Source organism: Cricetulus griseus, chromosome X (genome assembly GCF_003668045.3).
Source record: "Cricetulus griseus strain 17A/GY chromosome X, alternate assembly CriGri-PICRH-1.0, whole genome shotgun sequence".
NCBI lineage: Eukaryota > Metazoa > Chordata > Mammalia > Rodentia > Cricetidae > Cricetulus > Cricetulus griseus.
In genome coordinates, this window is record NC_048604.1 from 76,441,637 (window position 1) to 76,458,019 (window position 16,383).

At 38.0% G+C, this 16,383-nt stretch overlaps 1 protein-coding gene across 4 annotated transcripts in view; it reads left to right on the plus strand.

Annotated features, from left to right (window-relative positions):
- Positions 1 to 16,383, plus strand: part of Pola1 (DNA polymerase alpha 1, catalytic subunit) — a 309,461-nt gene that overhangs the window by 107,832 nt on the left and 185,246 nt on the right. The window lies entirely within an intron of this gene.

Here is a 16,383-nt window from a genome sequence, read left to right on the forward strand (position 1 = left end):
GACTGGAGTGAAAGTGGCCAGAGAGACTTGAAGAGAAGAGATTCTTAAAGAATCTTGACAGAAATGACTAGATTCTGAGGAAGTGTGAAGAGTATTTTGGTCATTCCACTAAAGCCACCTGAATTGCCAGACATCTGACCCTGGCTAGAGCCTTGGGTATTGATTACCTTTTTAAGAAAAGTATAGTAGGTAACGTCAAGTATATTTAAATGATGCCAAACTACTTACCGCCTTCCCATCTTGTATCAACACCCTGCCCTTTTAAAAATTAACTGCACTGTTTGGTCTGTGCATGGTCTCAAGCTGTGCCCCTTTTCTTTTTCAGAGAGTGAGGAAAAGGTTTTTGGACTTGGGATGATTAGCTCAGTCTTTTTGTTTATACATTCTTTTAGTCCAACTCTTGGGTCCCATTGCTTTAATTTTCAAACAGTGGAAAGTCTTCAGTTGGAAGTGATCATAATTATTTTGTTTTTACTACATACTCCTTTTAGGCTAGTGAAACTCCTTTTATACTTTCTTCAGTGCTGAGCCCCTTGTAAATATTTGTTTAATTAGAGGAATTCTGTAGAATCACTCCTGAGATTATAAACATAAGTAGTAGATTGAGATAGGAAAGCGTGTCGTTAGAAAATCTTGGCCAGCACTTGTCAGCTTTGGGGCTAAGATCAAGTGTAGAAAATCTTGACATTTTTCATTTGTAGAGTTTATCATAATACTAATTTGTTACTTGTATCAGGGTAGATGCAGAATGTAGAAATAAAAGGAGAGTGGAGGAAGTAAAGTATACTGATAGACTAGTAGTACTATTTTTCTGTTTTTCTTTCTCTTTGGGTTGAAGTCTAGTTAAAGTAAATAAAACTGAGCATTTTAGTTACTATGTCAAAGTAATAAAGCTGTGTCATAGCTTTTCTCTTAGAAGAATGTTCACAGGGGCTGGTGAGATGGCTCAGCTCTTAAAAGCAATGATCATGAAGCTGGAGGACCCATTTGATTTCAGAACTCATGTGGTAGAGCAGAGAACTGACACCTACAAAATATCCTCTGCCTATCATCCATGTGCTTCGGTATCCATTTTGAAAACAGTCTGCAAAGGATTAATACATGTCACTTGAGCAGCAAACCTAGTCATCTCGCTTTGGTATTGTTTTGGGTAAAACAAAAGTAGCCAGGGTCTAAGATTTCAATGATTAATTGTTAGTTGACTGTATTTAGAATCACCAAAGAGACATACCTGGGCCTGCCAATGTGGACATTTCCAGAGAGAATTGAGAGAAAATCCATTCTGAATGATGATGGCACTGTCCGTAGGCCCAGTTCCTGGCCTAAATAAAAAGGGGAAAGATAGAAAATGAACTGAGTGTCAGCGTTGCCTTTTCTCTGCTGCCTGGTCCACCAACATGTGGTCAATCAACTTAATGTTTCTGCTGCCCCAGCTACAAGCTGTTTTCCCTGCCATGCACTCCCTACCATAATGGATGGTATCTCCTCAAGCTGTGATTCCAAGTAAACTCTGTCCTTCTTCAAGTTGTTTCTTGTCAGGTATTGTTCAGAACAATAAGAAAAGTTGGTAACATAAAGATGTACCAAGTAGCTGCCCATATTACTTTAATGCCTATTTGGCATCAGTATAAAACACTGTAAGAATTAAGGAAGAGGCTACCCTTTGGGAGTGTGTTACGCCATTTTGAAAATCATCTGAAAGCTCTGGATTTCTTATGGAGAGACATGATCATGTATATATGAATTCAGAGATTTATAGATAACTTGGGGGCCATATATTGAGCCATAGTCATAGTGAGACTAGGCATAGTTTGAAAGTACACATTTAAAATTGTTATATATAAGATAGGTTAAAATAACCAATTTTGAAATCTGAACTGTAGAAAGTAAAATTCAATATTGGCAAAAAATGTATTGGAAAAAGGTTATTGTTGCTTTCATCAGTAATCACGAATTGGCATTGTAGTATAATCTTAAGGGATATGGAATTGTAAAAGGTTTTTGTTACTGTTCATCAAAGAAATGGATTAGCATGGACCAGTTTTGTCTCATACTCAACAGGCCTTGTACCTCTTGATACCTTTACAAGGACAGATTATTTGGCAGGAGGTCAGCTGATGATCTGCTGGGTATGGGATAGGAGAGAAGAGGCTGACTATAAGGTGGAGCAGAACTTATAGGAGTGGCCAACCAATGACTGGACCAACTTGAGACCCACACCAGGAAAGGGAGCCCACTCCTGGCACTGCTTGGATGGCCAAGAATCAGAGGCTAGATGGCCTAAGAGACCTAGGAAAGCACCAAATACAGCTAGCAAAAACAAGTCAATGAAATGATTCCTAGTGATATTCTATACTGTAGTCTAGCACAATCATCACCAGAAAAGCTTCATCCAGCAACTAATAGGAACAGATACAGAGATCAGACATTAAGTGGAGCTCAGGGAATCCTGTGCAAGAGGGGCAGGAAGGATTGTAGGAGCCAGAGGGTTTAAGGACATGATTCTGTGGGCCATGTTCTTATCAGCTAACCTGGGCTCATAGGGGCTCAAGTGAATATGAAATGAAAATCAGGAAGCCTGTATACGTCTGACCTAGGCCCTCTGCATATGTGTTATAGTTGTGTAGTTTGGCGTTCTTGTGTGATTCCTAACAGTGGGAGTGGGGACTGTCTCTGACTCTTTGATCTGCCTGTGGGACCCTTTCCCCCCACTAATGGGTTGCTTTATTCAGCCTTGATATGAGTTATGTGCCTAGTCTTATTGTAACTTTGTATGCTATGTTTTGTTGATATCCCTGGGAGGCCTGCTCTTTTCTGAAGGGAAATGGGAGGAAAGGAGGAAGGGGAAACTGTTGGTTTGTAATATATGAGTGAAGAGTAAATAAAAAGGGAAAAAAGAAGAAATTTCTTAAGCCTTTGCCTTAAGCCTAATACCATTTGTTTTTCTCTTTGCTTAGTTTCTATTATCTCATTAAACAGAAACCAGGAAAGGTAGATTTTCTCTTCGACAGAAGTTCTTGGAAAAACTTCACTATCATTCCATATCCTTCAAGGTTGAGGAAAGTTGTTATTTAAGGAGTTGGTTTGTATTTTTTTTATTTTAAGGATGCTTGTTTCTTTTTGTTTTGATATCAAGACAGGATCTGTTGTATACCTCTGGCTAGGCTGGAATTGAGTGAGTATGCAAGCCAGGCTAACTTTGAACTCAGATCCACCAGCATCTGCTTTCAGAGTGCTGTGATTAAAGGTGTGTGCTACCATGCCCCCCAGGCCAGCATGTTTTTTGATAAATAACAAAAGCATTTGGTACTTAGTCCTGTTTACCTAAGTGATAGGAAAAAATGTATTTCTCTGGTATCAACAGTTCTGAGATTTTCCCCCCAGCATAATATGTTAAAACTAAGCAGAAAACTTCAAAGAACAAAGACAAAAGTGATATTTGTTAGTGGTAGCTTGAGATATTTCAGGAGAGTTGGGATGTGAAGAAAAGCAATGGCCATATTTAGAAAGCTGCCTCAAACCAAAGTATCTATTGAAGTAAACTTGATGACAGTTTTTTTTCCTGTTCATGAATCATTGTATTCCTATAAAAGCGAAAATTCCTCTTCATCTAAACAAATGGCTTCCACATCTGTTTTCTTAGTTTCTCAAAAGGGTGTTTTTGGCTTGCATTTTTTTAAAAAAAGTGTTTATCTGTTTAAAATGAAATATCATCAAAAGCGGTTTGCACATCAAAATCCAACTTGGTCTACAACTAACAAGAATTAAGTCAGGACTGATTCAGTGATGATGTTGGTAGTGATGTAGGGATACATAAAGCACATTTTAATTCTGCATGGAGAAGTTCTTTTTAGGCTGTTGGAATTTTAGTGATTTACTTGTAATTGTGTATGCCCTTTGGTTTTGAGGATTGGTCGGGTAACTTCGTAATACATCCCAGCCTTTAAATGCTCTGTTCTCAGGGTTCTAAAGACAAGTATTTTGCAGTCCCATCGATGAGGAACTAATTGATTTGTAGTTTTGTAGTTTTTACTCCCGATTTTTAGTTTCCCCTTCACTATGTCACTAAGAGAAGCTCTCTAGTTCCTGTTTTGTTTTCAAATGCTCTTGTGCTCTTCTGAAGCACTTGTTCAGTTCCTTAGTCCTATTTGAGTTTGTGCACCTTCAAGTGTTTTGATTTTATCTTTTTAAATCTTTAGTGTCTTCTTGGGTGACAGGCCACCATGCCCTTGAGCCAATTCTGACATTTAAAAATAAAGAATGAGAAGCAGCTGAAGTGCTGCCTCTTTCACAGCTGACAGCAATCTGATATACTGGTTGGATTCTTTATCTGAGTACCCACATGCCAGTGGTGTGTGTCTCATTCTCACCATGCCATCTGCAGTCAGAAGGTCTAAGAGGGTAGGAGTGCAGAAAAGTTGTCTCCAGAGAAGAGAAAGACAGCCTCCCATATACACAAACATCACCACCTTTCCTAGTAACAGTACATTATAGGACTCCTGGCTTCTTACCATCCCAGTGGGATTTTGGGGCCTTGATTAAAGTGTTTGTCTTCTATAGAAGGTTGCTCCAGTCCCTCCACTCCCACCTATTTCAACGCTCTAGCTGACCGTGCTGTCTAAACAGTGCTTGTTCTGAGGCTAAAGTTCCATGAGAATTGTGAGACATTTGCTGTTATCAAATCTAGCCAGTGACAAAGTAGTAAAATCACTTATGACTTGGTCATAATTCTCTGGAAATGTATGGAGGATATAATTTGGTTACTGAGGAGAACCCAATCTGGCATCTTGTTTTGCTTTATTTCAGTTTTTTGAGTGCAGGTTTTTCTGTGTAGCCTAGGCTTGCCTTGATCTCATTGGGTAACCCAGGCTGGCTTTGAATTCATGATGATCCTCATGCTTCAGTCACCTGCATGCTGGGACTTTAGGTATAAGCCACCAAGTCTGGATCCACCATCTTTTCTTTTACTGGATAATTATAAATCAACTGCTTGTTAATGGCACCAGATTTGACATAAGAAAGTCCCTGCAACATTAGAGAAGAGGCAGAGGAAAGGATGGTTACTTGACACGTAAAGTTCTTTCTTGTGATGTAAATTGTTAATTGCTCAGTTTTCTCATGAAGCTCATCAGCATCATCTCAAAAATAGAGGCAGAAGTGGAGGTTTTGATTGCTGTTTGAGTTGCACCCTGAAGCTGTTTTGGTGTCTTGTGATCCTCCTTTTTGACCTTGTTCAGAATTGTACTAGCCACCTGTTAGAATTGTTCTCATTCAAGGTCATTATATGGTGCCTGGCTGTCTGACTGGCAGCCTGTGTCAGATTTGCCAGTGGCCCCTCATTTGTATGACACCTGCCAATTTTGACAGAAAGAATGGAGACACGATAGCTGAAAGGGAATGGAAGGTACTGGAGGAATGAGGGATCAAGAGCTTCTTGGAGCACCTGTCACGTTAGTATCATTGATTGTGGTGTGAGCCTTTGCATAGTTTCTCTTTTCTCTGCTGAGCCTTTCCTGAGTTGTGCTATCAGTCTCTCAAGACTGTTATTTGTGGGCTGACATTGTATTGCTTATTCATATATTATCCTTCAAACACTTGATTTCCTGTACTCCAAATATTCTATATCCCCTCCCCTCTGCTGAGCATTTTAGCTTTTACCTGCCTGGTTGCAGTCTTCATTTACATTTGTTGTTGCTGTTGTTGTTATTATTTGTATGTGTGAAGGGAGGTGTGCATACACACACATGTACACATGCCGTGGTGCACATGTGGAGATTAAGAAGACAGCTTTCAGGAGTCAGTTCTCTCCTTCCACTTTTACAAGGGTTCCAGGGATTGAACTTAGGTCACTGGGCTTGCCCAGTGAAGTGCATTTACCCATTGAACCTCTTGCCAGCCCTGTACTCCTCATTTAAACGCCTCTAAAGTATGTCTTATTCAATTTCAAAACCGCCCTTCCCAGATTCCCTCTCATAATGAATGATGATGCAGTTGTTAAGCCAGGAACATAAGCACTTGACCCCATCGTCCTCTTGCCCCAAGTGCGACCTGTCACCAAGTCATCTACATTTCATTTCCTAAATACATTTGATTCTGTATCCCTACTGACACTGTTTCTATGCTGTTCAGCCCACAACATGCCACTCTGGTCACTGTGTTCCTACCCTACATGTTTGCTACATGTTTCATTGTCTTGTAGACCTCTTTAAGCTTTCAGTCTACTGTGCCAATCTCTAAAGTCCTTTATGTGGTGTTTTTCATAGTTCAGGCTATTCTTTATTCTCTACCCACTTTGCTTGAGCACCCTAACCCTACATATGTTTTATAGTCTTCCTATTGGAGGAATAAAACTATTGTTTTAAAAATGTTTAGAACAATGTGATTTCCTTTTATTAAAATTCAGTTTCTCTGTGTTATTTGTATATTCATTCATAGTCTTCCTTCATTCTCCTTTTTCTGTTATTCCCTGTGATTTGTCTTCCACGTATATGCAACCTACTTCTTCTCTGACTTCTGCCCTAAGGGGCTTCTATCATGTACATGTATGTATGTGTATGTGTATTTATACACAAACACACAAAGGAAGGATTTCTCTTTGTTTGTTTTTGTTTTTCGAGACAGGGTTTCTCTTTGTAACATCCCTGGCTGTCCTGGAACTAGCTCTGTAGACCAGGCTGGCCTCGAACACACAGAGATCCGCCTGCCTGTCTCCCAAGTGCTGGGATTAAAGGTGTGTGCCACCACACCCGGCAGAAGGTGTCATTTCTTAATCATTCATCTTATGTTCCCTACCAGCTAGAGCATGAGAAATTCAGTAAATTATTTTTGGTGCATGAATAAATGAATTCTTTGGGGAAGCTTATAAACAAAAAGATAATGTAGCGCTTCATACCATTTGTATAAAATGCTTGAGCCATGGCCAACTTGAAAGAGTAGAAATGCCACTTTGGAAGTGAAGGACAATTGTTTTTTGGCATCGAACCTTACACAAACCTTAAATTGTTGCTTCTAGACTGTATTCTATATCTCCATCCTAGATGACTTATCTCAAATTTCTTTTCCTACTTTTTCTGAAAATATAGAAGATAATGGGACAGGAGAAAAATGGTTAAAAAATGAAAACCTGTGATTTGATTGGTTCTTAAATATTTATATTCTAGAAGAATGCCTGAAACAAGTGTTTGTAGTACATATTTCTCTGAATAGATGAAACTTTTTCCTGAAACTGGATCATCTTCCTGAAAGCTTTTTCTCTGAAGTGGGCACCTCCATTTAAAGCATGGAATAGTTGTTATGAACTTCTGTCTAATGAGATAAAGGTAAACAAGGAATAGCCTTTGTTTAAAAACATTACTATAAGAGGGCATATTGAAGAACAGAATTTATTGCAGAACTTTAGTACTAAACAAAGAAGTCCCTTCTAAGATATTCAGTATAGAATTTTCTAAGCTTGGCTGGGGAGTAGATCAGTGGTAGAGAGCTTTCCTGACATGGCTGAAGCCCTGTGTTCATTTTCTAATACTGAAAAAAAATCAAATAAAAAAGGAAGGATAAAAGTTCCTTCTGCCACCTGCATGTATGTGGGGAGTAATGAAAGGCAGCGTAGTGACTGTTTTGATGCACACTGATCCTACAAAGGAGATTTGGAGAAATCAGAAATGCTTCTGTCATAATGGTGATGGCAATGCACTGGTCACTTTCCAACTTCATGTCCTGTAGACTACCAGCTATGTGTTCCTTTAGGATTCAGTTTTAAGCTATGTGCTTAGTAATGACAAATGACAACCTGTTAGATCTGTCATTTGTTTGTTAGTGGTTGAGAGCTTAAAGTTTTCTAGTCAGATTTTTCCCATGACCTCAGTTATAAAGAAAATGTTGCAGATTCTAGAAAATGCTAATGTCCTTTTTAGCTGTAAGTATTATCTTGATTGCAGTGCTTCAGAATTGCCCAACTTCATTATCTGAGCATAGCCAGCCTGACGCCTCCTTCTCAAATAGACAATTATGATCAATTAAGCACTTTCAGGCCTTATAGAATACTTAATTTTATTAGTCAATTATTTGTGCTTTGAAAGAGTTAATGGTAGCTACCCAGGCCATTATTAGAAATTAGAATGTCCCAAAATAGAAAGGCTATTTCCTTTGTGTGTGGCACTGCAGTGGAAAATGCCAAGCATAGTTTTTACTGAGTTAAAGGGTGAGGGAAGGCGGGGTGGGGGAGAAAGTTACATGTAAATCATTTAGCCATTAACCTAATGGGTGGGTTTATAAATCCTATTACTGTAAGCCCTTTTCATTTCCACTGAGGCCTGGTGCATGCTTGATCCCACTAATGTAAAATTCATTCCATCTAAGTGATTACTGAAGTAAGACATTTTGAGTCAATTTTAATCAGGTTGTGTGAAACTTGCTTGAGTGCTGATGTTCACTAAAGCATGGACATAGCTTGGCCGAATCTTAATTAGCCTCACAGATGAATCAATCAGCGAGTCCACTCAGAGCTTTTGGACATGTACATGCTTTTTTTGTGAGCATTGCACTATAGGTAGGGGCTGAAAATGCCCAACTTAAAAGCTAGGGGCAAGACTCATTGAATGGGAGTGTTTATAATCTCATGGACATTCTGTGAATCCTAAGGAGCCAGAAAGTTCTGTTCTCGTGACTCATTCGGGTATCTTCAATGGTACTTAGGTTTAAGCAAATTAAAGTTTCAAATTTGATGAAAAATGAGGAGCTTCCTAGAAAAATGCATACATTCAAATCTTTGTAGGAGTTTTCAGAATTTTTCACTGACCTTAGGTTAATATCTGAGATTCTAGTTTCAATCTTAGCTTCTTAGGACTTTTACAGGGAATTTAATATTTTAAGAGTATACAGGCCCATACTTGAGCTCTTGTATTGGTGAGTAGATTAGATTTAAGTGTGCTTTAAAGACATCTTTACAAGCTCTCCAGGATCCTGTGTGACATGCAACTTCAAGCCTGGCAATACTGTTCTAGCATAACTTGAACTTCTAAACTAGAGACAAGTGGAGGAACAAGGAAGAATAAGCATGTTGCTTGTGAAAGGGGGTTTTCTTTAAAGTTAGAATGTGTGTTTTTAAAAATCCACAGGGCAGATATTCCTATTATGAATTATAAAAAATTATATAGAAATTGTAGGATATGGGATAGATTCAGTTTAAAATTTGAAATTATAGTTGGTGATATTTTAGATTTTTGGATCAAAATTAGGGGCCTGTCAACTTGTAGGGCAATAATTAAGAAAGAGTCATAAATATCATTAAATGTGTCTCCTGGGGAGTAGAAAACTTTCAGAAAGTACTGTTTTCAGCATTTTTTCTATTCTTTACACATAAGTTACCAGAAGATGTAGCTAGCTTATAAATTTAGGATTTAAAACAAACTCCATTATACCTAGAGATGTATAGAAGAGTATGATTTCAGTTAAGTTTATAATCAATAGGCTTTATTATTGGGGTAGAAATTGATTTCTCAATTTGCTGTGGATTGTGTTTGAAGATTGAAACTGACTCACTCTTCTTTTCTTGTATGGAAAGAGACAGCATTAAATGCATATTGTATGTGTGTAGAAGAGGTCTTGTAGAGACCGCTGTTGTGATTTATAATAGCTATGTTCTTTCAAAATGGAAGACTGAGGATTTTCCTTCTTTTACCCTAACCTGAGATAATTATTTATTGAATTATTGCTCTGTGCCAAGAATTATGTTAGGTTTAGTTATGACATGGTGTCTGTCTATAGATTGTTTATAATCCCTCAATCATGTCTCTCTTGTGCTGGTGGGAACATAGGATTGGAATGCTCATTAATATCATTGCGTTATCAAAGCCAGAGAAGAGTGTTCTGACAGAATCCTTATAAAATAAATGGATATTGCTTAATAACCCAACCTTTAGCAAATGCTTATATCTCAGAAATCACACATACTAAAGTATATACAATGTTATGTTTAATGTCCTACTATAAGGAATGGTCAGTCACTGTCTATGTTTTGTAGTTGAGAAATTAGCAACTTAGAGACATTATTTGTTCTAAGTCATATATTATTAGGCTTTACACTTAGATTGCCTGTGTTAACATTCTCCAGAGAATCTGAACCAATAAAAATTAGGGGTTTGTGAGTTGTAGGGAGAGTACATATCATAATAAGTATTTGCTCATGCAAATCAAGGAACCTGCAAGTATAAAATTTGTGGGGCAGGCAGGCAGGCTGGAGACCCAGGATGAGTTGATGCTGTGACTGATTTTAGATGGCTGTCTGCAGCTGGAATCTCTTCTTTGTAGCGAGCCTCAGTCCTTATCTTCTGAATCCTTCAATTAATTGGATGTGATGATAATCTGCTTCATTTAGAATTCATTAAGTCTTAATACTGTTTGAAAAACACTTTCAGTGACATCTACATTAGTGTTTGACCAAATCTTTGGGTATCCTGGTCTAACCAAGCTAATACACAAAATTAACCATGACATAGCAGTGTGGAAACTGCATGTGAAAAGCACAAAAACAAGAATAGACCGTGAGCCAAGATAATCCCACCACTTGGGAGGCAGAGACAGGCAGGTCTCTCGAGTTTTGAGGCCAGCCAGGCCTGCAAAGTGAGTTTCAAGCTAGCCAGGGCTATATAATGAGACATCTTTTTTAAAAAAGAAGAAGAACATGGTATGTTTAGAGACTGATGTGGTACCTGTTGCGATAAGGAGGCACCAAAACATGTTATGTTTAACGAACCTGGTTGAAAGACCAATGTGGGAAACATTACAAGATACGCCTCAAGTAGATCATGAGTCTTAGGATCAAGTGAGAGTGTCTGGATTTCATTTTAAGGAAGTATGTTTTACAGTGAATATTGTCAAAGTGTTAAGACTGGCTTAGGAGATACTGATTCTAGAGACAGACTGACTAGTGAGGGTCTGAAAGAATATCATAGAAATGCAGAGAAGGCCCCACATTGCAAAGATATAGTCTAGTATTGATGTATTTGTTGATTGAATTTTGAAAGGAAGCTTGATCTTTGTTAACCATCTTTCAATGTACATCTTGCACGGTAGCCTCTCATGACAAAAAAACTATCTGGCCTAAAATATAAATGGTGCTGAGGCTGAGAAACTGTGATGAATTTGAAGATGTGTATGTGCACTCCCTGGGAGTAGAAAAAAGATAACAGAGGGTATTGGGTGTTTCCAAGTACTGCAAATACAGCAAGCCACCCATTTATACATGTACATAAAGCTTTGTAGACAGTTTATGAGCACTAACAGTTTTAGTTATTTTATAATTAAAGCCTTCAAAGGCAACCCAGAATATGAGCATATATCCTTGAAGTCAGTGTTGTTATTTTTGTTGAAAATATTAGTGCCTTCCTTTCCTAATACTAAAGAGGTGAATATGCTTTAGAAATAAAGCAACCAAATCTAGTGAAGAGACATTTATTCACATCAAACTTGGAATTGTAGATTTTTGGATTTGGAGGCAATCCCAGCCTCCTTGTTTAATCAATGAGGATTCAGAGACCTAACTAGTAATTGGCAATTTAAATCAGGACTCAAGTTTTCTCATTTTTTTAAAAAAAGCTAGTATTCATATAATGTTTTATCTTTACAGAGCACTTTTCAGCATATAGTTCTTTTTATTCCAACCCAGCTTAGGGAACTAGGTACAAAGAACACCCCAGTTTTAGAGAAAATAAAATTAATGTTACTAGCCATAAGCAACCCGGTATCATAAAGGCAGTTATTGTTAGAGACAGAAAACAGAATGCTTATTAAGCTCACAGCCCATATTTGAGCATTTTTATGGGGAATACATATGTAAGAATCAAGAATAAAATTGAAGAGAGAAATTGCAGTGTAATTTCTGTTTAAAATAAATGTTCATCAAGTGGGAGAACTATGTAGCACTGGGTCTTGCTTGTAAATTGCTGAAATTTAGAATAGGAAGCACTTAGATGATGGCTGGATTACCAAATATCACAATATTTATATTGCTTCTACTTTCCTTTTTCCTATCATTCAAAATCCTTCATGTTGTTACCCCTGTTATGCTAATGTACTTTTTAAATTTTCCAGTTATTTCTAATTTTGTATCATTAGTATCCATTGAGATTTCATTTACCATTCTCTTTATGCATTATTTGTTTGGAATTTGACCTTATACAATATTTCATTAGAGTGTAAGATTTTCATTATGTTTAACATATAGATTATACATCTGAGTGGGTTTCTTATTACGAGACATAATCTTGGGAGTAGTACCTTGAAACTTCTTTTTAACTGTGAAAAGCTGATGCCCTCAATTTTTTAGTATTAATAAACACTATTAATCTGCAATGACATCTAGAAACATTTCATAAGTTTTGAATGCTTTGCACCACAACAGTATTCTTTTGAAATAAAATATAAATAAATACCTAGGCGTTCTCCTGGGTGTCTTAGGAGAACCTATAAATACACATGTCAGTAGTATTCTTAGGTTGCTGCTATTGACCTTGGTGTAGAAAACTTGTACTTTCTCCTTAATAAACAGCATATTCTAAGTGTATTCCAGAACAAATCATTTTCTTTCAAAACTAAATTTTTCATTTTAAGTTTCATTTCTAGTTTTTACTACCTTTCTCCAGCCTTCAAAAGCTCAGATTTGGGTTAAAATACCTTTTGATATTATTTTAATTATTGCTTTCCCCACCCCCACCCATACTCCTTTCCTGTTTCCCCCTCCTATTTCCCCCTAACGGCACTGTTCTGCAAAACCTGCAATGATTGATATGATGGCAGTGCTGTCATTCTTTTTAACCAAAAAAAAAAGTCATTTTTGTTCTAGTTATTTTAATAGAGTCCCATTAAAGATGTATTGCTGACTGAAATATCGGCATGAAGGGCTCTCACTGAGCTGAGCCCAGGAATTAAGAAGTCAGGAAATCGGCTGCTGCATTGCAAGAGAGCCTTGTGTGACACCGAATCTCCTGATTGGGGAGATCATTACTGCTATTATGACTCGACTTGCGTAGGAATTTTAAATTCCATCTGAATGTCAGTAATAACCCTCTTAGCAAATTATCCTGAATAAAATCACGAAGGCATTTTATATAATAGGTGTTGAATTACTGGATAGATTTGCTAATTAAATACTCTTTGTTCTGCTGCAGTTGACATTACAGGGTAAGATCTTGAACAATTATTCTCAACAGCTGTACTTTGTTAAGGGAAAAATTAACCACAAAGTTTATTTTTTTACACTTGAAGTTGGCAGATTTTTGAAATGTGCTTGAAAAAATTCCATCATCCAATTGGTAATGAGTAGCTAAATATGCAGGTGTTGCTGTGAAATCAGATAGCTTCAGACTGCCTTATTAATGAATTTAGCAATCTTTTAGAGCCATGTTTGCTGGCCTCTGGTGCTTATAAAATGATTTTCTGTCAGAATGGCTAGCTTTAATATTAGGCTTGTCACTTTGAAGTGAATTTATAAACGGTCATCTTGTATTCACTGTACCTTGTGTCCAGTAGATTTTTCTGGATACCAGCAGCTACTTTTAAAAATGCATTTCTTCAATAGAGAAAATACCTGTAATGTATAAGTTTTTGATTAATAGTTTCTAGAACATTCATATGTGTTGGCCTTTGTAATAAGGCTGTGGGTCACAATGAAAAGAAAATGAATCCAAAGGTCCTGCTTCTATGTCAGGCACTGAACTATAACCTTTGTATCAGTCAACTTCTTTAGGTAAAGTCTCAGAGCTTAATTTCATCATTTGTCACATGGGTCTTGTGAAACTACCTACCATTTAGGATCACCATCCTCCAGGTGTTTGTTAGTGGTTCCCATGTATCAGGCCTTCTGCTAGATGCTAAGTTTTGTAGTTCACTGGCTGTCCAACAACAGAGCCCTCCCCAGTGAACGGTTTGAATTGAGTCCCGAGACTAAGGCAGCCTTTGGATGATCTTGTTCATTAGTACTGGATAAGCATTGGACTCTAGGTCACCACAGTATCCACCGTGTAGCACTGCTTAGTGATGAAGTACAAGAGGATAGTGATCAGCCTGGTTATAGTTTGTCTGATACAACATCAGATAAACTAAAGAATTGCAGACTGTATTGAGAACTTTGACATGAGGGCTTTTGTCACCAGCTCTTGGTAGAAAGCACTGAAAAACATGGATACTGAGTATGTAATAACAAGTGACAAATTGCTCCTGGGCTACTTCATTTGCATGTAACAGTTTTCTTAGTTACCTAGGGAGGTTATAGAGTTGACCATTGTGATGAGAGTAGTTAAGTCTTGTAAGGAGGTGCAGATAAACCTTTGATAAGTAGTTCTGTCTTCTCTGTGATTAACTTAACTTAGGCCAATCTCATTATGTCCTTGTCCTCAAAAAATTTGTTGGGTGGGTGTTTTGTCATACTACATTGTACCATAATTTTAATTTTAGTGTCTAATAGAGAAAAATTGAGATTGCAATGGGATCTGCCAGTCACTTGTCAAATAGTATTTGATTGCTTGTCATATCTAAGGTCTGTGGGTGTGAGCATGTCCTTAGGCCTCCAGAAGCTTGTGGTCTACTTGGAGAGGGTAGCAGCCATTAATAGTGCAAAGCACCATTCAGTTACTAGAGAAACAGAACAAATACAGGTAATGAGATCATTCTAGGCTTGGGCAGTCAGTTCGGGCTTTATGGAATAAAGTTTGGTTTAGGATGAACATTGTAAGATGTAATCATGGTCAGGGGACTGGGAAAGAAATTCCAACTTGATATGAGTGAAGCCGACAAAAGTTGGACCTGTATATGGTAACTATTCAAAGACTGGGAAATTTTTCTTGCCCAGCTAGATGTTCTTGAAGGAAAGAACAGCTGTACAGGTAGAACTGTGGTTTAGATGTGACTCTAAAATTTGGGCTTGCTCTTGGGGGCTCTGAAAACATTTTAGGTGATTAGTCCTGATTCATTCAAGTTGATAAGTCCTAAGAAAAGTTAGAATGTTACTTTACAGGTGTCATTCATCGGCAACCACATATCCCCTGTGAGTCAGGTGCATTGTCAGCATTTTAGCTTGACCCTTCTGGCATGGTCCTACATGGTTGCCATGATGACTGTTGCTGTTCTAGACAGCCCTCGATCTATGAGGCTGTTTTTTTCTAATCCTCATGAGGAAAAAAAACACCCTGTTTTAGAAGTTTCCTAGAGGAATTCTTACTTATGATTTGTCAAGGTAAAGTTGTCATATGAACATGTGTAAGTCAGTAATGTCTCCAGGGTGGAATTACCATGGTTTTCTTGGACCAGTCCTAAGAACCATCTTGGAAGCTCTTTTTAAAAACTTCTGGTCACACAGGTAGAAGGCCTGCATGGAATTGATCTAGGCCCTCTACGTAAGTGTAACAGTTGTGTAGCTTAGTCTATTTGTGTGACTGCTAGCAGAGGGAGCAGGGGCTGTCCCTAATGCTTTGGCTGGCTTTTGGGACCCTATTTCCCCCTACTGGGTTGCCTCACCCAGCCTTAAAAATGGGGGAGGAGCTGAGTCCTACCTCAACTTGATATGCCATGCTTTATTGACACCTATGGGAGGCCTGCCACAGAAACAGAAGAGGAGTGGATGGGGGTGTCCGCAGAGGCGAGGTGGGGGGAGGGAATAGGAGGAGAACAGGGGGGATAACTACGGTCAGGATGTAAAATAAATGAAAAATTTTAATTAATAAAAAAACATAAAACATCCACTTCTGGTGAAAGAGATTCCGGGCCAGATATTGGAGAGGGGAAATGTTTGTTTTGGGAGAGAAAAAATAGAACAATGTAATAAATTTTAGAAAGCTAGTACACTTGCATAGTAGTTCTCAGTACTGGAGTCAGAGAGAGTTTTACACCAGGAGCAAGTTCTGTAGACAATTTTTGGTTGTCACTGCTTTAGTTATTTAAAGATCTCCAGGTAATTCCACTATATAGCCAATATAAAAACTACTGGCTTAGCATAATTAGGATTCACCAAACGAAACACTACTCCCCCCCCCCCACCACACACACACACAAAAGGCATGGAAGTCACTAACTTTTGGACATGTGAACAACGTTGGGCTGTAGTAAGAAAGAGTGGACAATGAAGATGGGCAGTGATGGACAGATGGATAAGATGCTTTAAAGATAGAAGTATTCTGTACTATAGAGGATAAGAAAGACTGAAATGAAGCCTTGGGATTTCAGCTTAGCTGACAGAGTATGAGAAAGAACCATGCATGAAAGCCAACTTCTATCTGACTTATTGGAAAGAAATTTCTGATTTAGATTAATGCATGAAGAGTGAGCGATACCGGAATGGCAGTAGTATGGAGTGCCTAGTTTTATACCCTTGTTTGCTGTGGCTAAAAGAGAGAA